The sequence below is a fragment of the Gorilla gorilla genome, chromosome 7, assembly GCF_029281585.2.
Source record: "Gorilla gorilla gorilla isolate KB3781 chromosome 7, NHGRI_mGorGor1-v2.1_pri, whole genome shotgun sequence".
Lineage (NCBI taxonomy): Eukaryota > Metazoa > Chordata > Mammalia > Primates > Hominidae > Gorilla > Gorilla gorilla.
Window position 1 is genome coordinate 58,421,019 of NC_073231.2, and position 27,780 is coordinate 58,448,798.

General features: G+C 36.9%; 1 long non-coding RNA gene across 1 annotated transcript in view; it reads right to left on the reverse strand.

The window, feature by feature from the left end:
- The window catches only part of LOC134756402 (uncharacterized), a 73,519-nt gene that overhangs the window by 34,553 nt on the left and 11,186 nt on the right, over positions 1–27,780 (reverse strand). Inside the window, exons 3-4 of the long non-coding RNA XR_008667785.2 lie at positions 7,124–7,257; positions 6,917–6,989 (exon numbers count right to left, since the gene is read on the reverse strand). This is a non-coding gene — a long non-coding RNA (uncharacterized lncRNA). The remainder of the gene's footprint in view (positions 1–6,916; positions 6,990–7,123; positions 7,258–27,780) is intronic.

Consider the following 27,780-nt stretch of genomic DNA (forward strand, 5'->3'; position numbering starts at 1 on the left):
ATGCTTTCCATTTCATTTGTCTACTCATTTACTTTTATTTTACTTTACAGAAGTACTGATCCACAACATATTTGGCAAAATTTTCTTAAAACTAGTCCTTTATTTAAAAACTAGCACCGTTTAAGAAACACTGTGCCAAGCATATTTACCAAGGCTTCTGAATCAGGTTTTATTTGAGAGGAAAACAATTATTTCCTCTGGTACCAAAATACCTAGATCTCAACCCAAGGACAAAGCTGACAAACAATTAACTACACTGACAAAAATAAATAAATAAATAAATCTCAAATTACTACAATCAGGAGTGAAACAGGGGACATGACTACCATTTGGGGGGCCCCCTTTTTCTTTCTCAGATAACCACTTTTGGTTTTTTTTATTCTCTCTGATTTTCTGTTATCTATTCTGTTTCTTGATGATGTCATCTTGAGCTAATTTTTCTTCTATCTCGTTGCTTTGAATTTAGTTTGCTCTTTTTCTAGTTTTAAGGTAGACAGGTTGTTGTTTGAGATTTTTTTTATTTTTTAAGGTAGGCTTTTAAAATTCTTAATGTCCAGCTGAGCATTGCTTTTGCTGTGTTCCATAAGTTTTGGTATGTTATGTTGTCATTTTCATTTATCTCAAAATATGTTCTAATTTCCCTTGTGATTTCTTCTTTGCCCCACTGGTTATCTAGGAGTTTGGTGTAATGTTCGCATATTTGTGAATTTTTCAAATTTCATTCTGTTATTGCCTTTTAATTTAGGTTCTTTGTGACTGGAGAGCGTACTCTGAATGATTTCAATCTATTTAGGTTTATCCTAATTTGTTTTGTGGCCGAACATATGGTCTATGCTAGAAAATGTTTCATGTGCATATTATTAGAACACACATTCTGCTGTCCTTTCTGAAGTGATCTGTAGATGTGTTTAGGTCTAGTAGATACACAATACTATTCAAGTAACCTATTTTCTTGTTGATCTTATGTCTAGTTGTTCTTTACATTAATGAAAATGGGGTACAAAAGTTTCCAACTCTCATTGGAACTGTCATTTATCTCTTCAATTCTGTCAGTTTTGCTTCACGTATTTTGAGGTTCTGATGTTCAGTGCAGATGTTTATATTTGTGACATCTTCTTGATGGATTATCCTTTTATCATTATATAATGTCACTTTGTCTCTCATAACAATTTTTGTCTTAAAGTCTACTTTTTCTGACATTGGTATAGTCACTCAATTTCTTTTCTTTCTTTCTTTCCTTTTTTTTTTTTTAGATGGAGTTTAGCTGTTGTTGCCCAGGCTGGAGTGCAATGGCATGGTCTCGGCTCACTGCAACTTCAACTTTCACCTCCCAGTTTGAAGCGACTCTCCTGCCTCAGCCTCCCAAGTAACTGGGATTACAGGCACCCACCACCATGCCCAGCTGATTTTTGTATCTTTAGTAGAGACAGGGTTTCACCATGTTGGCCAGGCTGGTCTCAAACTCCTGACCTCAGGTGATCTGCCTGCTTTGGCCTCCCAAAGTGCTGGGATTACAGGCATGAGCCACTGCACCTGGCAACTCTATCTCTTTTTTTTTTTTTTTTTTTTTTTTTGGTTACTGTTTGCGTGAAATACCCTTTTCCATCCTTTGACTTTCAATCTCTTTGTGTTTTTGAACTAAAATTAGACTCTTACAGACAGCGTATAGTTGGGTATTGCTTTGTAATTCATTCTGCCAATCTCTGCCTATTAAAGAGTCTAATATTAATTGATATATATCTAATGTAATTACTAATAAAGAACTTTCTGCCTTTTGCTATACATTTTTCTATATGTCTTATCTTCTTTTCTCCTCGGTTTTTCCATTTTTCTCTTCTTTTGGTTAAATAGATATTTTCTAGTGAACTACTTTAATTCCTTTGTTATTTATTTTACTCTATGTTCACATCATTTCATTTGTAGTTGCTCTGGAGATGAGAACTGACATCTTATTTTAGAACAATGAAGTGCAGACTAATATATTTTCCTCCCTATTGTTTATCTCACATTTCCCGCTTTTTTTCCTCCCCTGATTGTACTGGCCCAAACTTTCCAAATGTCATTAAATGAAAATAGTGATCACTGGTACCTTTATTTTGTGCTAATCTTTTCTTTTTAAATGATAATTGTATCATAAGCTAGGTCTACCACAGAGAAGTGAAACATAGTGGGGCACCAGATAAGCACAAATCCCCTGCCTGGTGTAGAGTATGTGCTCATTAAACATTTTTGAAAAACTGATAACTCTTTTCATGTGTGGTCTATTGCTATGATAGACCAACTTCAGTTCCTGACATTCGCCTCATCCTTACCTAATAACCACCCCCCACAAACATGCCAAACTTTTACCTGATTGTGCTTTTGTGCGTGTTTTGCAGTTTGAAATGTATTACTCTCTAATCTGCCTATGAAGATACCATTTATCCTTATAGGTAGTTTAACAGCAAATCCTTTTAAAAATATTACTGATTTCTCCCTTGAGAATGAGATTCCCTTTGTTGTTCCCTCTCATTAACCCAGAACACTTGTCTTGCTCATATTGCCTCGCCCTATAAGGATATATTTAATTATCTGTTACCTCGTAATCTTTTGTATTGCAAGCATATGTTTGTCTTTTTCCCCCCTTTCTTCCTTAAAATTAAGGGATATATTTATACATCTTTTCTCCCAATTCATTAGTCAGCTACTTATGGGTAGAGATCAGGATATTTCCTGTATTTGTATCTTAAGCATAGTATCTATTCAATTGATGGGTGATAGATGTGTGTTGAATAAAGAAAGAAAGTGATGATTCTATTCATCATGTACTTCACAATGTAAAGAACCCAGAGATGGACTGAAGTGAATGACCAACAGTCATCTCATGGTTAGTTTTCCCAGGACATTGCAATGATGAAGCCTGGTTCTGATGTCTAGTTGGAGATGGGGAAGAAAGTTTAGCTAAAATAACCAGACCTCTGTACTCTTCTGCATCACCAACAGCACCCATTGCTGTAGTATGAACGCCGTGTGTAGGTGCACAAAACTCCACGCATGTAGGTCCTTGCTAAATTCTATCATGACTGCCTAGTTCTCTCAGATGACAGTGAGGAAGCTGGGGATTAATGTATCAAAACTTGACATGTCTGGGTAATTATATTGTCATTAAAAACCACCGTATACGCCCCAACAGACAAACTTTGTCATCTACATTCTTGGATTAGGAATGGCATGAGGCTCTGGTAAGCTAGTATGTATTCAGTGTCCATGTAAAATAAGTCAATTGTTTAACATACCATATGTGGTCACACTGATTGTGGCTGGTTACTTGAAGAAGAAGGATGACTGCATAGTACCAGGTAAGATAAGTAAAAAGACAAAGGCTTGGCCCAGAGAGGCAGAGTGCTCCATCTATGTCAAGGCTGTGATGTGCTTTCACTCAGCCTCTGCTGTCTTCCCTGGGCTAAAGCTTTGTAATTCGTGATTCAGCCCAAAAGACGACATCTATATTTAGACTAAAGACTCGGGGAAAACTACAACATAATGAATGTTTGCTTTATAAATTTGATGCTCTAATTATCTATGTTTCCATAGATCTTAATCTTTTAAAAAAGAATTAGTGTCCCTGTCAAGCAGGCTCAGGATTTTGCATTTGTTTAGTAATGATACAGTTTCGCATTGGATTTCTTCCTATCAGCATATACAGCAATATACTGTACAGCATATTTGGCAATATACTGTTTAACAGTACACTGTACTTTGTCTGATTACCTTATTGTTATCTATATTGAAATAGAAGAAAAAATAAAAATAAAACCATAGTTCTGTGGTCCAGCTCTGCCATGTAATTCCACCCTATGTAAGTTTCAAAATGTAGCCAAAATTTATGGGAATCTTCCCCACCAACATCTCTGTCTTCCTCCCCATTCTAGGTGAAGTTAACTACCTGGCTGAGGTGGTTGTTTTCAGGGACTAAGTAGGACAAACTTAACAGTTCACCCAATATTATTGCTAGGTATGGTCTTGACATCCTGGCATTACTGAGTGAATATTTGTAATCTAAATGATTTTACCTTCTGGTTCATTTATTCATTCACTCATTCCACAGAGATGTATGAGCGGCTCAATTTGATAGACATTTTTCAAAATCCTGTGGATACAATAGGTCACAAAAGAAAAAAAAAACACTCCTTCCTGGAGCGTGCATTCTTTTGAAGAAAGGCAGATAGTATCAAGTAAATGCATAAAATCTAATGATCTTGCACAGTATTATCAAAAATAGCAGGGAACAGGATTAGAAGAAAGAGAGAGTTTGAAATAGTGGCTTGGCTTTATCTTCAATTGTTTGGTCAGGAAAAGTTCCAATGTGACTGAGACAATTGAATGATTAGTCAGTTAAAAACACCTAATTATCTCAAGCCAAAAAAACTAAATGTATTTTAATTATGAATAACATATATTTGAAGGTTTTAACCCTTTCTTGGAAAGCAAGGCTCCAGTGAGATAGAATAAGATAAAGGATCCAGTTGGGCTTAGAGATTCTAAGTGTAGCCGTGAAATTTAGACAAACTGTTTCATAGTTTTAACTAAGAAAAATTTAACTCCCATCCTCCTATCTTCCAAACCAGAGTTTCCTGGTGCCCGGATGAGGGGATTATTATTTGGCAGGCACATATTACAGGTGGAAGGCAGAATTCCCTCCATGTTGGGTTTTAATAGCTTTCCCTTTTAAGCCTATTAATATTATTGTCCTTTGTAGGTGGGATGGTGGCTTAATTCTAATTTCTAAAATTGACCTCACTTTTTCTTGAAAAATCTTTATCATTCGTTAGATAAAACTAGAAAGGTACTGGGGATAAAGTATATTTTCTTCATAGAAATGTGAACTATATGTGGATTTATTTAAGTCTTTTCCCTCTGGACTCAGAGTAAATGAAACTCCACCACCACGGAATTACAGAAAACAAAGTTGTGATAATAGTTATTCTTCAATATCATCCAGACTTGCAAGTTGTTAGACATGGAAAAAAACAGGCATCAGACTGGAATTGAGAACTAGCACACAATAAAGAGCATGCAGCTTGCAGAGGGCACTGCAAGTCCCCGGACTCTGATCCTCCCTGACTTCAGATGCATTATCACCAGGGCAACTTCATGAAAATCAGAAGAGTAGGCTGAGTTTCAGTGGACTACTGGTATTTGTGAAGACTGATACACAGATCTGGTGTAATCCCTAAACACGTCATATTTCCCCCTATTTCTCTTGGCCAATGATCATGGTCATGAAATAAGGGCTGGCTTAATGAGAGAGTAGATCAGAGTCAATTTAGCACCAATAAGAGCAAGCACCAGAAGCTGGCTCTGGGTTAAAGCCCAAGCACAATGTGGGCAGGACTGAACCGATGTCTTTGAAACATAGACTAGAAATGTCAGAAGGAAATACCATATGATGAATGCTAATAGACAGCATAGCTTTTCTGCTATTCTTAATGTTTCTCCCACAATTCTGTCTAGCTGTGTTCTAGAATAATGAGACCATGACTATCCATCCCTTTCCATTTTTATAATTTTGATCACAGTTAAATATGAGATTATTCAGCTTCTCATCGAGGTAGGCTAAATCCTCCGGTGAACTGTAAAACATAACACCCTTTCCTTACGCTTGATATCAAAGAGCTGAGCCCTTTTACTGATGTATTTAAGTTTCTAGATGGAGGACTCTGCCATCCCCTGTCTGGTAAAGGGTTTGTTCTTCATGGAAGAGTTTTATTAACATCCAAATTGTTTTTCTCTCTTCATGGATAGCCTAGTTATCTAAATGTCACATAGATGGTTCCAAGGGAGAGTGCATAAACAGTTCCTTAGGCAAACAAGGTAAGTGAAACAACTCTACCCATAAGCATATATGTGTGTGTATGTATATAAGATTTTAACTTCACTTGTGTGCACTCTTTACTTCTGAGTAGCATCACTTGTAAAATAAGGATAAGGCTCCCTTCACAGAGTCATTTCCACCACTCAGAGATTCACTATGTGATTTCTCTATTCAGAATTGGTAGAACCAACAAATAAGCACTCAGTGGAATCTGTAAATTCTTTGTAGTACATGTGGCATCTCTACTTTTTTTTCTTTTGACATTTAAGTTTCCTTATACCAGTATTAAATGTTTCAGAGACCTTTTGGCAGAATTTTTAAAAAGTGACCTTAAGTAATTTTTTAGTAATTTATAAATTAAAACTCATTTAAAATTACAATTTTGGTTTTATTGCCTTTAAAAGTTAGGCTTGACAAGCTCTTTTCATGATAGACTATTAGCCTAAGTACAGAGATGTGGCATATCCTTATTGCTTTTACTCTTGGTTTTAGAAAAATATATCAGTGGCATAAACATCCAACACCATTTATTAAACACTATGTGCACGATGCAAGGTACCCTCTAGGCTGATGCAAAATTGTTATTTATATATAGTCCCTTCTCCCAAAGAGCTATCTCCATATTGCAGGTGATAGAACCTAATAAAGAGATTTACAGGATAATATAGGCTTTGGCTACATTTTTTGTAAAAATTAGATATGGGAATAGTAAAACAGTAGGAGACATTTGCCCTGAATGTTCTCCCTCCTCATCTGGCTTACAAGGAACTCTGGACGCAAACCTAAGAAAGCCTTGGAAAACGTGTATCAAGGAAAAGCTTCTGTGGCCATAGATTTCCCCAGAACAATGTATTTAGCACTCTTGTAGCATTTGCCATTTCTTCATTTCTTCCCTTTTATTTTTGGCATTCATTTTGCCCAGGAGGCAGTTACATTTCAATTAGGCAACTTGCCTAGCTTTTCTTTAATTTGATGTTAGCCACAATGGCATTAGAACCCAGTTGGAGTATTCGTTACCTCCATTGCAAACAAAAACATCTCAGCCTAAACTCTGATACCTACCAGACTCTCATAACAACATGGATGTAATCTATTCACTCTGCCAGCATCACCGAGAACTTCTATTTTCCTTATGCTACACTCAGAGGGAGGGAAGCAAAAGACAGGCACATGATTACTAATAGACATGGCACTACATCATTTAGTATGAGATTTTTATGGTAAGTACTCTGATAGCTCAGAAGAAAAACAACGAACAAAGGCTTTTACCTCTGACTTTACTTTGGAATGAATTCTGGGTAAGGGCATATTTCCAATGATGGCAAAATGCAAATACATCCTAGCAATTAGAAAGAACTCTTTTTGTAACTTTTGTCATTGAATCAAGAGATATTCCAGAATTTCTGTAAAAGTTAAACACAAAACAATCTGCTTGGAAGAAGATGCTAAGTGACCTCTGAAATACATGTGCAGTTTTTATTTGAGATATATTAATAAGGTTCCCTAAAACTGCTTCATGTATAATTTATAGAATAAGACCTATATTATACACTTATAATTTATATAATATAAACATATAAATAATATTAAGGTATATAAAATCATATATATATCTATAAATTTTTTTCTTTCTGTGTGAGGCAGCTGGGGATATTGATGGAAATTACTGAGGGTATAAAGAATTCCCCAAATCCACCCCTTGGTGTTGCTATTATGAATAAGGAGATACAAACTGAGTCTCAGGCTTTTGTTCAACAATTTTTAATACCCCAAATAAAAGAATGTTTCCAATCAAAACCAAATTATTCCCCAGTTTTACTTCTCAGGACATCTTGTCTTACTTTAACTTCTTCATTCTTGGCCCTTCTACCTAACTGAATCTCATTACACTTAGTAATGTTCTGATCCTTTGTCTCCTTTTATATCTTTAATACAACAGTGCTTTATATATCATATATAATATATGTAATGGGCAGTTCCACAGAGGCTGTTATAAATTCTTCAGGAATATAGGGAAACTATGGTGAAGAAATACAAGAGCTTTATCAAGTACAAATGGAACTGGTGGCTGTTAAAGTTGACTTACTTTTTCCTGAACAACTTTGGTCAGATTTCTTTCTTAAAAATGCCCTGCTGAACTGGAATTTACAGAACCTTATGCAAGATACTGAATGTTCTACATTTCCTGGCACAACTTATGAGAAGTCAAGATCGGGGATGGAGCTGTGTCTTTTTTTGTGCCTGGCCTCACAGTGATGGCAACTGTGATTACTGCACAAACTCCCTGGAGTCCAGGGTCTCTGCCAGGAGCTGCTTCCCTTGACAGAAAGCAGGTGCCAAGAACAGGGAAAGGGGCAGGAAAACAGAGCCCCAAGGAAGCTTGGAAAAATTATAGGTCTGGCTTGATCTGTAAACAAGTACTTTCCAAGAATAGTCCTTATTGCAGAATAGGTTGTATATTTTTCTCTTTCCTTGCTTATGTTGCTTTCTCCAAAATAGATTTAGAGTGGATATCAGGAGAGAAGCAGTTTCAGAATGAATGTTATTGTCATAAAGTTCACATTAGTTAGTTACAGCAACAAAAGTGATTCCTTTTGGATTTCTGCAGTGTGGAGTTATAAGGAAGTTTCTCTACTGCTAATTTCAAATAATTTATAGCACTATACATGGTTTCAACCATGGAGAGTTAAAATTAATGATGATTTCTCTGTCTTTTGTCATTAATATTCTTTTCTACAAACTCTTTGTAATACCTTGTTGCCTAGTGAAATTCTGTATTATCCAGCTTTTATAATTTGAACCAATAATAAGAAATAAAAGACTAAGAAGAAGGAAGAAGAAAAGGAGAAGGGAAAGGAGAGGGAATAGGACTTACTCAAATGCACTTAAGAAGTCAATAAAATGTAAGACAACATCTGCCTTTGTCATACCACACTTTATTCCATGTGACATGCTACACACTTACTATAAGGTCCATGAAAATTGAAATTTTATTCCCCTCCCTTAGCAGCTACAGCAATACTAGGCACAGAGAAGGATTTCAACAGATGTTTGTTGAAGGAATGGGTGAAACAGTAGGCTTTCCAGTTCTCCTGGCTTTTAAGCCTGATACACTCTACACACTACTTTTAGTCTTTGCCATCAAATGTATGTGTCATTTTCACAACGGTTTTTAAACCATCCCAACTGATCATCACTTCTTTTTATGTAGGAGTAAAAATTAGCCACACAATAAGGAAATATGGCACTGTGAGGATTAATTTCTTGTTTGAATAATTGAATCATCATGAGGAAATTTACAGGAACTATAAAATGTAAATATTAGATATTTGACTGAGAATCAAAGCCGGGAAGTTAAAATTTTGTATTGAAATAGATTTAATTCCAACATCTGAAAGGTTGAACTGTAAAACTGGCAGAAACAAGGGTAGTGATTTATTTCAGGTCCCCTACAACATGAAATTGGCTATCTGTCATAGACTCTCACTAAAAATCACCAAGATCTGAGAAACATGTTGCACAGATGATTAAAAGCCTAAAGGATGATTTCTGACTGAATCACGTGAATATATCTGGGCAAACTGACACTCTGTAGCAAACTGACACTCTACTTCTCTCAGGAAGAAACATTCCAATGTGTATTGTTTACCAGTCAACCACATTCAAAATAAAGGCAACCAATGATCTATAACTTGCTTCATTTTCTGTTTATAAATATTGAATCAACTTTAACATGTGAGTAGTAATGAACGATGTGCTCATGAGTAGTTTATAATATTTAACTGATTTTTAAACTTCTTATCAAATATATTTATGTAATTTAAAAATCAACCGCTTCAACAATGCTTGGAAGAAATAATGTCAGCTCCTTACCCACATTTGTTCCTAATTCCTGCTCTCCAAAAGAAACCATTTATGAAATTTCTACTTAACCATTTTTACCTATAAAATGGCCATTTCAAACGACTAAATTTAATACTTTTACTGTGTGTATGGCCAAGTCATAGAAAATGTCTGCTTGTTATTTAAACATGGAACTGTTTATTCAACATTGTTTTTAAGAAAAATTTGTATGTATAAATCTTGTTCATCATTGTAGACTTTAGTATATCATATATGTATCCATTTTGCTATTGATAGACATTTGGGTTATATTTATTATTTGTTTCTTTACAAACAGCACTGCTACAGTTTTATTCATGCATTCAGGTGTATATATTTTATAATTTTCCCAGGCTATATATTTAGAAGTGGAATTTCTGGATCACAAGGTGTATGCATGTTCACCTTTACTCAATGTGGACGAGTCATTTCCAAAGGAGTTTTATCAATGTACTTTCCCAGTGGCAGTACAGAAATTTTCTGGTGGTCCGTTCCAAGATGGCCGAGTAGGAACAGCTCCAGTCTGCAGCTCTCAGCGTGATCGACGCAGAAGATGAGTCATTTCTGCATTTCCAACTAAGGTACCTGGTTCATCTCACTGGGACTGGTTGGACAGTGGGTGCAGCCCACAGAGGGCGAGCTGAAGCAGGGCAGGGCGTCACCTCACCCAGGAAGCACAAGGAGTTGAGGGATTTCCCTTTCCCAGCCAAGGGAAGCTGTGACAGACTGTACCTGGAAAAACGGGACACTCCCACCCAAATACTGTGCTTTTCCCAAGGACTTAGCAACTGGCAGACAAGGAGATTCTCTCCCATGCCTGCCTTGGCAGGTTCCATGCCCACAGAGCCTTGCTCACTGCTAGCACAGCAGTCTGAGGTCAACCTGCAAGGTGACAGCCTGACTAGGGGAGGGGCATCTGCCATTGCTGAGGCTTGAGTTGGTAAACAAAGTGGATGGGAAGCTCGAACTGGGTGGAGCCCATCGCAGCTCAGCAAGGCCTACTGCATATATGGACTCCACCTCTGTGGGCAGGACATAGCTGAAAAAGAGGCAGCAGACAACTTCTGCAGACTTAAACGTCCCTGTCTGACAGCTCTGAAGAGAGCAGTGGTTCTCCCAGTACAGTGTTTGAGCTCTGAGAAGAGACAGACTGCTTCCTCAAGTGGGTCCCTGAGCCCTGTGTAGCATAACTGGGAGAAACTTCCCAGTAGGGGCCGACAGACACTTCATATAGGCGCGTGCCCCTCTGGGCCAAATTGTAAAGACCATCAATGCTATGAAGAAGCTGCATCAATTAACAGGCAAAATAACCAGCTAACATCATAATGACAGGATCAAATTCACACATAACAATATTAACCTTAAATGTAAATGGGCTAAATGCTCCAATTAAAAGACACGGACTGGCAAATTGGATAGAGTGAAGACCCAATAGTGTGCTGTATTCAGGAGACCCATCTCACATACAGAGACACACATAGGCTCAAAATAAAGGGATGGAGGAAGATCTACCAAGCAAGTGGAAAGCAAAAAAAAGCAGGGGTTGCAATTCTAGTCTCTAATAAAACAGACTTTAAACGAACAATGATCAAAAGAGACATAGAAGGCCATTACATAATGGTAAAGGGATCATTCAACAAGAAGTGGTAACAATCCTAAATATATATGCACCCAATACAGGAGCACCCAGATTCATGAAGCAAGTCCTTAGAGACCTACAAAGAGACTTAGACTTCCACACAATAGTAATGGGAGACTTTAACACCTCACTGTCATTATTAGACAGATCAAGGAGACAGAAGGTTAAGAAGGATATCCAGGACTTGAACTCAGCTCTGCACCAAGCAGACCTAATAGACATCTACAGAACTCTCTATGCCAAATCAACAGAATACACATTCTTCTCAGCACCACATCACACTTATTCTAAAATTGACCACATAATTGGAAGTAAAGCACTCCTCGGCAAATGTAAAAGAGAAATCACAATAAACTGTCTCTCAGACCACAGGGCAATCAAATTAGAACTCAGGAATAAGAAACTCACTCAAAACCACACAACTACATGGAAACTGAAAAACCTGCTCCTGAATGACTACTGGGTAAATAACAAAATGAAGGCAGAAATAAAGATGTTCTTTGAAACTGATGAGAACAAGGAAATAAAGTGCCAGAATTTTTTGGGACACATTTAAAGCAGTGTGTAGAGGGAAATTTATAGCACTAAATGCCCACAAGAGAAAGCAGGAAAGTTCTAAAATCAACACCTTAACATCACAATTAAAAGAACTGGAGAAGCAAGAGCAAACAAATTCAAAGGCTAGCAGAAGGCAAGAGATAACTAAGATCAGAGCAGAACTGAAAGAGATAGAGACACACAAAAAAAACCCTTCAAAAAATCAATGAATCCAGGAGCTGGTTTTTTGAAAAGATCAACAAAATAAACAGACTGCTAGCAAGACTAATAAAGAAGAAAAGAGAGAAGAATCAAATAGATGCAATAAAAAATGATAAAGGGGATATCAACACTGATCCCACAGAAATACAAACTATCATCAGAGAATACTATAAACACCTCTATGCAAATAAACTTAAAAATCTAGAAGAAATGGATACGTTCCTGGACACATACACCCTCCCAAGACTAAACCAGGAAGACGTTGAATCTCTGAATAGACCAATAACAGGCTCTGAAAATGAGGCAATAATTAATAGCCTACCAACCAGAAAAAGTCCAGGACCAGATGGATTCACAGCCGAATTCTACCAGAGGTACAAAGAGAAACTGGTACCATTCCTTCTGAAACTATTCCAATCAATAGAAAAAGAGGGAATCCTCCCTAACTCATTTTATGAGGCCAGTATTATCCTGATACCAAAACCTGGCAGACACAACAACAAAAAAAGAGAATTTTAGACAAATATCCCTGATGAACATCAATGCAAAAATCCTCAGTAAAATACTGGCAAATCGAATCCAGCAGCACACCAAAAAGCTTATCCACCACAATCAAGTTGGCTTCATCCCTGGGATGCAAGGCTGGTTCAACATACACAAATCAATAAACATAATAAATCACATAAACAGAACCAATGACAAACACCACATGATTATCTCAATAGATGCAGAAAAGGCCTTCATCAAATTTCAACAACCCTTCATGCTAAAAACTCTCAATAAACTAGGTACTGATGGAATGTATCTCAAAATAATAAGAGCTATTTATGACAAACCCACAGCCAATATCATACTGAATGGGCAAAAACTGGAAGCATTCCTTTTGAAAACTGGCACAAGACAGGGATGCCCTCTCTCACCACTCCTATTCAATATAGTGTTGGAAATTCTGGCCAGGGCAATCAGGCAGGAGAAAGAAGTAAAGGGTATTCAATTAGGAAAAGAGGAAGTCAAATTGTCCCTGCTTGCAGATGACATGATTGTATATTTAGAAAACCCCATCATCTCAGCCCAAAATCTCCCTAAGTTGATAAGCAACTTCAGCAAAGTCTCAGGATACAAAATCAATGTGCAAAAATCACAAGCATTACTGTACACCAAAAACAGACAAACAGAGAGCCAAATCATGAGTGAATTCCCATTCACAATTACTACAAAGAGAATAAAATACCTAGGAACCCAAATTACAAGAGATGTGAAGGACTTCCTCAAGGAGAACTAGAAACCACTGCTCAGCAAAATAAAAGAGGACACAAACAAATGGAAGAACATTCCATGCTCATGGATAGGAAGAATCAATATAGTGAAAATGGCCACACTGCCCAAGGTAATTTATAGATTCCATGCCATCCCCATCAAGCTACCAATGACTTTCTTCAAAGACTTGGAAAGAAACTACTTTAAATTTCATATGGAATCAAAAACAGCCTGCATTGCTAAGACAATCCTAAGCAAAAAGAACAAAGCTGGAGGCATCATGCTACCTGACTTCAAACTATACTACAAGGCTACAGTAACCAAAACAGCATGGTACTGGTACCAAAACAGAGATATAGACCAATGGAACAGAACACAGGCCTCAGAAATAACACCACACATGTACAACTATATGATCTTTGACAAACCTGACAAAAACAAGCAATGGGGAAAGGATTCCCTGTTTAATAAATGGTGCTGGGAAAACTGGCTAGCCATATGTAGAAAGCTGAAACTGGATCCATTCCTTACACCTCATACAAAAATTAATTCAAGATGGATTAAAGACTTAAATGTTAGACCTAAAACCATAAAAACCCTAGAAGAAAACCTAGGCAATACCATTCAGGTCATAGGCATAGGCAAGGACTTCATGACTAAAACACCAAAAGCAATGGAAACAAAAGTCAAAATAGACAAATGGGATCTAATGAAAGCAAAGAGCTGCTGCACAGCAAAAGAAACTACCATCAGAGTGAAAGGCAACCTATAGAATGGGAGAAATTTTTTCAATATACCTATCTGACAAAGAACTAATATCCAGAATCTACAAAGAACTCAAACAAATTTACAAGAAAAGAGGAAAAAAACATCAAAAAGTGGGCAAAGGATATGGACAGACACTTTTCAAAAGAAGACATTTATGCAGCCAACAGACACATGAAAAAACACTCATCATCACTGGTCATCAGAGAAATGCAAATCAAAACCAAAATGAGATACCATCTCATGCCAGTTAGAATGGTGATCATTAAAAAGTCGGGAAACTACAGATGCTCATGAGGATGTGGAGAAATAGGAACACCTTTACACTGTTGGTGGGAGTGTAAATTAGTTAGTTCAACCATTGTGGAAGACAGTGTAGCGATTCCTCAAGGATCTAGAACTAGAAATATCGTTTGACCCAGCAATCCCATTACTGGATATATACCCAAAGGATTATAAATCATGCTGCTATAAAGACACATGCACACGTATGTTTTTGCGGCACTATTCACAATAGCAAAGACTTGGAACCAACCCAAATGTCCATCAATGATAGACTGGATTAAGAAAATGTGGCACATATACACCATGCAATACTATGCAGCCATAAAAAAAGGATGAGTCCATGTCCTCTGCAGGGACATGGATAAAGCTGGAAACTATTATTCTCAGCAAACTATCACGTGGACAGAAAACCAAACACCACATGTTCGCACTCCTAGGTGGGAACTGAACAATGAGAACACTTGGATACAGGGTGGTGAACATCACACACCGGGGTCTGTCAGGGGGTAGGGGGTGGGGGAGGGATAGCATTAGGAGAAATACCTAATGTAAATGACGAGTTGATGGGTGCAGCAAACCAACATGGCACATGTATACATACGTAACAAAACTGCACGTTGTGCACATGTACCCTAGAACTTAAAGTATAATTTTAAAAAAAGACATTTTCCTTTGCTATACATCCATAAGACTATGCCTGTAAATAAAAGTATAATAAGACATTAACAATAAATAATGTTCTTTTGATCCTTCGTTTTAAATCTTGAAAATGTTTGGTGTTGTCAGATGTCTTTTCCAAAATTGCTTATGTCAATTCTTCTACTTCACCACATGCCCATCTCCCCAAGAGATATCTGAGAATGCCAATTCCTGAGCTTTTTTGAGGTTCTGTGATGCGGGTTGAGTTACTTCTTTCTACAATGGCTGCTTTGATTCCAGTTTTCTCTGATCCATCATATCAGTTCCTGTTTGTCCCCCTCTTTCCAGCTTACCAAATTTGGTTGCTATCATCTTCACTTATATTTTATCTTTGTGGATTTATGCCTTTATTGATCTTTCAATTTTTTTTATTTTAGTGGAGTTTCAACCAGGAATTTAGATAAACTCATGTACTTATAAATATCTTTAACTGGAAGCTGTTTTACAGTGTTTTATTTGCATACACATCCATGTGTCTTGCAACTACTCAACTCTGTGTTATAGCACAAAGCAGCCATAGGCAATGTATAAATGAATGGGCATGGGTGTGCTTTAATAAGACATTATTTACAAAAACAGACAGGGAACTACATTTGGCCCACTAGTTATCTTTTTCTGACCTCTAATATAAATCAGGGGCTGGTTATCTCACATTGTGAATAGTACATGAAATATGTCCCCCAATATGCATTGCTTCCAGGACTTGTCTATGTTATACCCCCGCTAATAATATTATTGTGAGACTCTATAACTTACAAACAAAGATTCGAGAGATTTCCACAGTCCACTGTCAATCCCAACTTTTTCTGGGCATTGCAATCTGAATGGAGGCAGACTTGAAGAGGCTGATACAGCACATGGACTGCCTCCAAAAGCCAAAGTCAGTTGTACACTTGAACTAATGCGTAACTCAGGAACAGCAGCTAAAGCAGTATTGAGGATGAGCTCTCTGTAAACTACTTTCAAACTTTCATATTTGGTTGTTTTCTAAGCAACAAGTTCATGTACACCACCAATTGTGTTTTTAATTACAGAATTTCAGGCCAGATGTAGTAGCTCACACCTGTAATCCCAACACTTTGAGAGGCGAAAGTGGGAGGATTGCTTGTGACCAGGAGTTCAAGACCAGCTTGGACAACATAGCAAGGTATCTGTCTCTGTAAAAATTAGCCAGACATGATGGCAGGCAACTGTAGTCTTAGCTACTCAGGGAGCTGACGTGGAAGGATCGCTTCAGCCCAAGAGTTTGAGGCTGCAGTGAGTCTTGATAGTGCCACTGCCCTCTTGCTTTGTGGCCTGGGCCACAGAGCAAGACCCCATCTCAAAAAAATAATAATAATAAAACAAATTACAGAATTTTGAGAGAGGACATTGTAAACTAGAATTCTCTGCGTTATTTTTTTGAGATGGAATATTTGTCATTTTCTTTTCATTTAAGTATAAACTTTAAGTGTGTGGGAAAATATTAAAAGAGGAAAATACCATTTCTGATCTTTAGGGCTTGGTGCACACTTAGCATTCCATGCCCAGGATTCTGACACGGGGTGTCACAAGAGCCAGAATAGCTTTAAATATTGAAAATGAGATTTACGCCAATGCAGTATATTGTTTTATACAAACAATAAATATTGTATTTCCTAGTGTGTGGTGCCAGGGAGGAAATGAGTTTGCAGAGGCCTGGTGTAGCTCAGCTGATGTCATAGACTACTCTTTTCATCATTGATGTCTATGGTCTAAAGATGGATTCAAGGACTCACTTGAAGAAGACAGACAAGGAAGAATGAATGCTATGGTTTGAATGTGTCAGTTCTATAACTCAGGTGTTTCCAATGTGATAGCATTAAGAGGTGGGGTCTTTAAGAGGTGATTAAGTCATGAGGGCTCCTCCCTGTTGCATGGGGTTAGTGACCTTTATAAATGGCTTCATGGAGGTAGTTCTTCTCTCTTGCCCTTCCACCTTCTGCCATGTAAGGACATAGCAAAAAAGGCCCTCACCAGATGCCAGTGCCTGGGTCTTGGACGTATAGTGTAATATATTTATTACAAGATATTGGCTCACACTATTATGAAAGTTGAGAAGCCCCATGAATTGCCACCTGCAAGCAGGAGACCCAGGAAAGCCAGTGGTGTGGTTTGAAGGCTTGAGAGGCAGAGTGCCAATGGCAGGAGAAGACTGATGATGTGTTAGCCCAATCATTTAGGTGGAGGGAGTGTGGATCCAAAATTCCTCTACCTTTGTGTTCTATTCAGGCCCTCAAGGGATTGGAGGATGCTCACCCGCACTCAGGGGGCCATCTGCTATACTCAGTCCACTAATTCAAATGCTCATGTCTTCAGGAAATCTCACAGGCAAACCTGGAATTAACATTTAACCAGCTGTCTCGGCATCCCATGGCCCAGTCAAGCTGACACATTAAAATTAACCATCACAGACTGGACACAGTATCTCACATCTGTAATCCCAGCACTTTGGGAGGCCAAGGTAGGTGGATCACTTGAGGTCAGGAGTTTGAGACCAGCCTGACCAACATGGTGAAACCCGGTCTTTACCAAAAAAATACAAAGATTAGCTGGGCATAGTGGTGAGTGCCTGTAATCCCAGCTACTTGGGAAACTGAGGCAGGAGAATCCCTTGAACCTGGGAGGCGGAGGTTGCAGTGAACAAGATTGTGCCACTGTACTCCAGCCCGGGTGACAGAGTGGGACTCTGTCTCAAAAAAAAAATCACAATATAAAATGTGTGTATATATATATATATATATATATATATATGCATACATGTATACACACATACACATACAAAAACACTTGTACGTATGTGTTTCTACTTTATGAATTTCCCAAAAGCAAAATAGCAATTCCAACTTCATTAAAAGATTATTTGTTAAGAAACAAATTTCACTGACATTTAGTAAAAATAAGGTTTCAACTTTGGGTGGCTTCAGCAGATGTCCAGGGCCTTCTTGCCCTACCTGGTCACTGATTCCTGGTCAAGCAGGTGTGCTCTCTACAGCCAAGAAGGAGAACTCAGGGAGTGGTACTCTAGTCATAAGGAGAAACACAAGTCTATATTCCTTGACTGACCCTAGTGCCCAGAAAAGCTCTAATGTTTGATGCTGTTTTAAATTAGTTGAAGAGTTCCTGAGTACTAGCTCAATGATGATCTAAAAGAGTAAAATTGGTACTCCAATTACAGCAAGCAGAATCTTGTGTGGGCATAAGCTCTGCTTGGCTTCAGTCTGTGGGGTAGGTCAGGAGTCACTCTATTGATTGCTGTACAATTGGCATGGAAGGGAAATGAAGAGGTCTTCTGAGATGGCAGTTTTCAAATTTGTATATTATACACATTATATATATATATACACACACACACACACATTGCGTGTGTGTAATCACCTGACATCCTGTTAAATGCAGATTCTCATTAACTGGGTCTGAGGTAAATTCAACATTCTGCACTTCTCTGGTAATATTCCCTGGTAATGCTATGGTGCTGGGCTACAACCCACAATTAGAGAAGTGAAGCTATTTGGAACCAGTGGTCCAGGAGAATAATACATCCCTGTCCTATATCAATTACTGAGAGATCTCCCCTTGATCTCTTAAGCTGAGAATCACTTTTCTAGTTTTAAAGACAAACTCATTAGTGGAAAAGCAGTATGAATATGTCAGCCTAGGCATTTGATGTGGCTGCCTTCTAGCTTTTGTGCATATGACTGTGTTTCAAGTGTTTGGAACCAGTTCTGCAGATACACAGATAATTGTGTCATTGTCTCAGAAAGATTATTATAGTTTCTGGATGCTGTAAAGCCTGGAACTATTTTTTGAAGTGATACTTTAAATTAAACTATTAAGTCATATGTATTATAGGACCTTGTGTTATAATCTCATAATTTTGTAGTGTCTTGTAATTTTTTCTTTATACTGCATATCATACTAAAGACAAATTTAAACAGTTGTCTTTTGCACTTACATATATTTTGAAGTTAAATTTATTATAACTATAAGCCCAATTTTTATAGAGTACATAATTGCATCTAAACTAAATTAATAAAATATAATATAAAAGAAGTAATATTATATTTATCACTTTTATATTCAGTCTCATGTTCCTGCAAATATTTACAAATTAGTTACTATGGACCAAGATTCATATTAGGAACTATACAAATACACAGGAATACAAAGATAAGTGAAAACGTTCCTTTTCTCATCCAACATAGACAGATAATTTAACGAGTAAAAACTGCATGTTGTAATAAGTGTCATATCAGGGAAAGTGCAGAGCTATGAAACCACGTAGTTGGAACAACTTACTTAACTTGTTTCCAGCCTTTCCATTTCTACAAATTCTCTGGCACTAGATTTACTAGGTCCTTAAACATACTGACTATATTTATTTTAAAGTCCCTATCTGATCAATTATAGCATTCAGTGTATTTCTGAGTCAGTTTCTCTTTATTGATTTATCACTTGACAGCAGGTTATTTTCCTTTTTAATGTATTAATATTTCATAATTTTTATTGAATGTCAGACATCATGTGAAAAGAGAGGTAGGAAAGCTGAATAATGTGAATATCTGAAATTGGGCATGCCTACTTTTCTTCCAGGTCCCTGGTGTGAGGAGCCGAATCAATCTAGAAGTTGAGCTGTGTTTTGGGGTGTTTGGGGTGTTTTATTGCCATTATTATCTTCACTGTGTCAAAAACTTAACATTCTGATGATGGATTGTTGTGACCTTGGGCTTCATGCAGGGCCTGAGATGCTTGAAAGTATTTCTTAGTTTTGGTTTTCAGTGTGGCTTGAATGACTGTGCCACAGAAGGGGCACTCCAGATGCCTTTGCATCTTCTTTACAACCAGTCAGCTGTTGCTTATCAGTTGGTGCTAGAATAGTGGTAAGAGGGAGGTGGGGATTCTTTGGTCTCATGGTTAAGTCCCAGACCTAGTTAAGCCCTGTGAGCCTGGGCCTTATGGGTATGGCTTTCTCAGCATCCCTTCTCCTACTTTCATGGGATGGCAAACCCTATGATGAGTCTTGAGAATTTCCTGCCTCCACCCAAAGGTATCAGATCTCTGCCTTATAAACTGTACTGGAAGCTGGATCTAAGGAGCCTCCCTGTCTCTCTTCCAGAGAAGGACAAGTTTTTCCTCTATTCCTCCTGGAGTAGATCCTTACTGGGCCTCTTGTTTCCTCTTTTAATGCCTCACTTAAAGGACATATATGTCCATATGTAATTTTTCTTCTTCATATTTTGGCATATTCTCACATTTTTGACAGCACAGTAGAGATCTATTACTTTTATAAACAATAAAATTAACTATTGATATATCTCTAGATGCCTAAAAAGGTCTGGCACCCCATGATTTGTGCAAAATACTTGCTTCCGCAATTCACATCCTGGAATATTGGATGGCAAAGTAAACTACAACTTCCCATCCCATGGATTTTCTTGAGAGAAAATGATAGCATCTTGAATTTGTTCAATGCCAGTAAAGTGATTTGAAGATGAAAACTGCTACATAAGTGCTAAGTATTGTTATTGATCATTAAGAATCACTCAACATAGCACAAGTGATTCTCTTCATTACTGGCATGAAAGTCATTTTCTCTAGGCAAAGGGTAAGGACTTATTCATAATATTGACATTTTAAAAAGCATATTACTAGGAGACATGGTAAGCTGGAAACACTTATCTTTCCTTTCATTTACACCCTGATCTTGGAACTTTATATCTTGTGGAGTCAGACCTGCATTTATTTGTGTCAAATGCTAATGTTGCTGTATTATAAATTTTACATGAAACTGCTGTATCAATGAAATTTTCAAGAAACAATGATTCATTTTAACAAGAATGTCTTTGGTGCAGGTAAGTTTTTGTGAACTGTTGGTCTACATAATACTGGATTGATGACAATGGAATCTGGAAAGGATGATGTTAACTCAGACAAATAATTTTAGGGTTGAGAGAGGAGAAGTGTGGGTATCGATTTTGAGCGGGTTGGTGTGGCGTTTTGCCATCTAGATTGATTGTCCTCTGTGTGTTTTATAGATATTCGATTGCTAATGATTACCTGCAAGGCAAGGATTACTGTTATACATATTTGACAGACAAACTAAAGCTGAGAGGTTGTTACTTGATGGTTGTCACACAGGAGATAAATTTCTAAAAAGTGCCATGTTACTCTACTGAAGGATAGGGAGATTTGCTTTGCCCACCTTGGCGATTAGGATTAAGCTGAGGAAGTAAAGAGATCAAATGGGGCAAAGCTCTATCATTTCTAATTGCTTCCTATGTTATTTCTACCTCTGATAATGCAGTTTATTTTGGAATTCAATCTTACTAAATAAAGAGCTTTTTGCTGCAGGATTTCAGTGTGGTATGATGGAAATGAAATAGGATCAAGACATTACATTTCTATTCTTCGCTCTGTCTCCAATTAGTGACTGTTATTTTTTCTCATATACCCAGTAGGATAATAACATATTTCATACTTTTATTAGAATCATATGAGATTAACAGATGTGGAAAAATTAAAGTGGTAAATTACTTCTTATCCATACTATCGCCTTGGAGCATTTCTTTAACACTTGGGTTTATTCCCTGACATATTGAGAAGTTGATGAAATAGTCATCACATGTTTCCTATGTTTTCATTATCACTCTGCCAGTGGATTGCTAAGTCAGTGCACAGTACACTTGAAAGAACCTTTCTGAGTGCATGTGTGGTACACGCCCTTCACATACAGTCTTTCAACTCCTCAGCCTCTGTAGATCTGTCTATTCACAATGAAGCATGTGCTTCTTGGCTGTCAACACAGCTGTGAATGGCCTTGTGTTGATTCTCAGGTTGCAATCATTTTATTGTTTCTGCCTCTAGACAGCAGGAAGAATAAGAATAAAAGGCAGCTCACTTTATTTACAAGAAAATTTAGTTTCCAAGAATAGGTTACTGGATTCTTAAGAAAAAACTTTCTTACTGTTTCAGTTTGGACGAAGCTCATTCTACGAATTCAGCCTAGGTGAGTATCCAGAAATATATGCTGTTTGGGGGAGTTTTAAAAGCTATTTAAGTAAAAATTGAATTTCATCAATATAAACAAAACACAATGCAAAGTACTATATTAGGCATTTAGGTGAGGCAAAGATTAATAAAAAGACTACTTTGAAGAGTGAGTGTGTGTAAGTGTGTGTGTGTGTGTTTAACTTGCATATAACATGGCACAGTAAGTCCATCTTCTGAGGAATTAGAAAAATTTACTGATTTATATCAAGGCAAATACATTGGTGTTCAATGAGGAAAGTCATTTGCTCCTTTGTGCTAGATGAGGAAATGCCTGACATTGTGAAAAGAGTTAAAAACGCCTTCCACTTGTGCTCACATGCATGATACAGCATAGAACTGTCAGCACCTCATACCCCTTGTTTGACAGGCTTTTATGTTGTTGAATGTGTATACACTTCCATTCTTTTCCCTCACTATAATGAAGTTTTTAATGTTTTTTCTTCAGGTTGATTCTCAATGTTACAAACCAATAATGGCATTAATTTTGTAATGACATAATATACTCAATGCAGAAGCAGGTAATAAGGTCACGTTCCCCCTCCATGGTACCAACATCAAGACCCATGTGTCCATGTACTGTACATTCATACACTCTAAATTAGGACAATGTTAGTATGCTTTTTATGTGAACCACATCTTTCAAGTAACATTTGCCTTGATTTCCTTTATTCTTTTCTTCCTCTTTTACTTTTCAATAATATTAATTTCATTTCATCTTTTTATCTTGAAAAAATGAGACATATATATTCTTCATTATATCCCTAATAACTTCGGGTTACTATGCATCCTACCTATCAAATAGGATCATTCCATTGTTCTTCTTTAAGGTCCTGCCACCTGTTCAGACAAGTTGACTGATTGCTACACATTCAGCTTTTTAAAAAATTTCCTGGAGTGTCTAACTGCCCTCTTTTTATTGACCTCTGTGACTTTATTGTACCCTCCAATTCTTCAGCTGCCAACATCAGGAATTGGCAAACTTTTCCTGTATTAAGGCAGATGGCAAATAACTTTAGCCATTGCAAGACATTCACTCTCTGTTGCTACTACTCAACCCTGTTGCTGTGTTACAAAAGTAGCCATAGACCATATGTCAATGATTGAGTGTGGCTGTATTCTAATAAAACTTGATTTACAAAAACAAGAGATGAGACAAATTTGGCCAATGGGCCATGGTTTGAAAACCTCTGGGGTACACTATTCTTTCATTTGCATGGAATCTGTGGTGTCATTCCTCTCAGATCCCTCTTTTCTTCTGCTCTCTCTAGAGTGGTTATTTCCTACTTGGCTTAATTACTGTTAACCACTGGTTGATATTGACTACTCTCCTGAGTTAGAGCCACTATTTTGTGGAGCCTGTATTTTCATTTCTCCTGACTTACTCCTTAATTGTTATGTCATCAGGTAATTAACCAATAAAAGTGCACTTGTGATTTTTCTGATTCCTTAGTCTGGAATATCTTTATTTTGCATTCATCTCTTGATTGGCAGTTTATCTAAATACCGAATTTCACGTTGAATATAGTTTTCCCTCAGAACTCTGACCACATTGCGGAGTCAGTGTCGAAGCACTCTGACAATCTTGCTGAAGAGAAGTCTGATGTTGGTCTAAGTGTTAGTCCTTTATTTCTGTTTTACTTTTTCGTCTGGGAAAATTTTAGAGCATTCTTCTTACTACAGGAATTGTGGAATAATATAAGGATGTGTCTACATATGGGTCATTTTCATTCAGACTGTTCTTCACTCAGTAAAACATTTAAATCTAAAGTTAATGCCCCTTTCTTTCCTAGAAAATCTGTTTTAATTATTTGGCCATTTCTTCTTATGTTTCCCTTTTATTTTGGGGATTTCTATTAGCAGAAAATGTACTTGATTATTGCTTTGTGTTTCTCATCAATTATCTTAAAATTTTGATCCCTTACTGTGTTGAGGATGATTTTTATAATATTAACTTCCAAATATCTGAATTGTTTATTTCAGCATATTTCTAGTGCCTAACAGTCCTTTTGCATTCTCCAACTCTCCATTTTGTACACTACCCTTTTATTCTAATAAGGCTAAAATAGCTTTGTGGCACTCTCTGAAGATACCAGACACTCTGTAAAAAGTGACTTTGCATGACCTCTCTGCTTCCCCCAGAACTATGTGTGTCTCTGTGCACTTGGTCTTGCTCTTATATCCCTCTTTTCTTCTGCTATGCTCTAGACTGTCCTCCATTGACTGGTAAGCCTTGAGTGTTTGTTCATCACCACACAATAGGGCAGTTGCCAAATAGAATGGGAAGTCAGCTTACACGGGCAGGCTGTGTTGTCTGGCACACCTGGCAACATAGGTGACTGAGTGTGCAAGAATCTGGTTATTACTATGGAGGGAGCTAAATATTTGAACAACTGAAGTTTATCTCCAGGATGCCTATTCATACACCAGACATACTGCCCATTATAGTTCCTATCATGCAGTCCATTCTGTTTGTGCACAGAAGAGTGTGTGTGTCTGTGTGTGACAGAGAGAGAGAGAGAGACAGAGACAGAGACAGAGAGCAGTGGGAGAAGTAGTAAAAGGAGATCTGTGGGATTCTGCATGCAGGTGAGGTGTGGAGAGACTTTTTATGTGCAGAGCATTAACTGAGTCTCCTGTCTCCAGCCAGGTTTTTCATGGCCAGCTTCTGTGGTCCTTCCTGTTTAGAATCTCTGACTCTTAAGGGTTCCGCTGGTCAGGTTTAATCATCTGTCAGCCCACTTCTATCTGCTCTGTTTTCAAGTTATTTGACAAAATTTCTCATGTACATATGGGCACCCCTGTCATTCTCTTCACTGTTATCATAGTATAGCTTTTCAATTCCTACATTAGTTTTTGGAGAGGGCCATGGAAGGAAAGGTTACAAACATAAATTATCAACTTCAATATGAATCTAGAAACCCTGATTCACATTTTTAAGATTGAGGAAGGTCTTTATAGTTTATTCTCTCGTGATCAGTGTATTAAAATGCCGGTTTTCTATGCCTTTCAATTTATGAGATATATGGAATCATTGGCCAATATCATGGGTAAAATAGTTGTATCTCAGTAATAGCCTGTAAATGACAAAATCCATTTTGTCCTCCAAACTATCATCTAACCTAAAACCAGAAAATCATTAAGCTCATTCTGAACTGGTTCTGTAATCTGTTAATTTTGCATAAATATCCTACAGAAATGAGGGTCCAGAATCAGCATACCTCAAATATTAAACACAAACTTTCACTCCTCTCCTGTGGATCCAAATAGATTCTCAATAGTACATCAGAGGTTCAAGAAAAGAAAACATCTGGAAGTTTTTAATCAATAGTCCTCCATTTATATGATAGAATCTGGGAATTATATTTTTCTTGAGCAAGTAGCAATACACTTATAACAGCCTTGGTGTTACTGTTAGCTTTTAAGTCTTACGAAGTTGAATTTCAGAAAAAGCAATTTTGCAACCTATTCATGGCATAAATATACTCATGATTTTGGGAAATGAGTTTATCTGTAATAGCATGAATGTTTCATAATTCTTCTAGCATTTATGGGCACAAAAAAACTTATCTAAATTTCTACTATTTTCAGAATTATTTTTCTACGGTTTAAACTATTTGCTTTCCTTTCCAGCGCAAGAAAATTTAAGACCCAAGAAATACATGTATTTGAAAGTTAGGAGAATATTTGTATTTCAGGTACTTTTGTCCCAATAGTATTGAAGTTTATCTTCCCTTAGATGGTGATTATAGGATTTAATACAAGATAGATAGATTAGATAGATAGACTGTTTCTATCTATATATATACATATACACAGGCTATATTTATATACAGAGAGAGTGAGAGATGGATATAGATTTTTAAATTTTGTGTCAGTCCATGACCTTGTTGTATTCTAGATTATTTGAATGATACTGTGTCAGAGCTTGAAATATATGTTTATTAGAAATATTTGCTTGTCAGAAAATGTATAGAACAAGAAATCAATATTTGTTCATTGTTGATATGTAATCAGTTGATAAATTTACTGTCCTTTTGACAGTAAATTAAGCATGCTGATTAACTCTACTTTGTATTATAACCATTTTTACAGAACTATTTGCAATATATATTTCAAACTCCTTCTGATCTAAGAGAGCTATAGGTATATATTTTAATTCCAATGTAATAAAATAATGTCATCACACAGGTTATAAAGTATAGAGATACTTTTGCTGGGAATCTGAATGAATAAGTGGTCTGAAAGATTTTAGAAGTTTTTTGTTTGTTTCCTTTTTGTTGTGTATAGTTTGCTTCTTAAAGTGCAGCACTCAAATATACATTCAATAGATTTTATAGCAGCCATTATTATAGGTTTTCTTTGGCTAGTCTGCTTCTTGACATAATTCGCTCCCTTCAATTTCTATCATTTGGTTTCTTTTTATGTGTTAATTATTTTAGGAGTTCTTATTTCAAGCCACCTAAAATGTATATCAGGGTATTCATAGAATAGATAAATGGATGATAGATAGATGATTCATAGATAGATAGATAGATAGATAATCTTCCTTAGTAAAGAATACAGATCTCCTAATAAGCATCATTAATTTGTAGTCTGTTTCATTATATACTTTTTGTTTAACACCATAAAATGAAATGTTACTCATGCATTTTCTGACAGAACAGGTCATTGTGTTATTATCTGTTTGAAAACTTTACCTTAAACATTTTGTCCTACATGATAGCTTTAAAATATTGTTTCTTTTCAGAATGTGTTGCCTGCAGCTGCTCTTCAGGGATCTTTTTCTCTGAGCAGAGCACTTGTGTTTGTACCCTTGTGCCACACACAGATGGAGAAGCAAATGGTTGTATTTTTAGTGTAGCATTCCTGGGAACTAATTACAATCATAAGCAGAGAGAAACAGAGAACTGCAAGACTGCCCTTTCACTTACATTACTCTGATCATTTTGCTTTGTTATCATTTCTACACATCTTTCAATCTGTGGATGCAGGAGATGGTGACGAGTCAATAATTAGGAGGCACCCATGAAATGAATGTGCTTCTGGTGTGGTTGTCTTCAGGCATTTTTCTCTGTTCTCTTCTCTGCAGCTTACTGAAGGAGAATCTTAACCAAGGTAAATTCAGCTTGCTGGATGAAGGGCATTTCTTTTTTGTCAAAGGAGATTAAAGCTATTCAAGCCAAACACCTGCCGCGCATATCTAGCAAAATACTTTGAGTGTCATTTTCACTTCTAATCTGTGGCTCATACTGCTATCAATAGAGCTAATCATTGGTTCATTTTGTTGGAATATTACTTCATCAATGTAAATCTGATGAGGAGGGGAAATGCCTGAAATATGACATGTAGTCCTACTACAGCAGATGGGATTATAAAAATTATATATATATAATTAAAATGGTCTTTTTTACGTGATTATAATCTTGTTGATCGTCACTGAATTTGATGTAATTCAGTTGCATCATCATACACGATATATATAAATGCATACTTTAGCATATTTCTCAATTGTTCAACAGTGTTGCATATACAATGAAAACAAGCTTACTGAAAACTCTTATGGCTCTGTGAT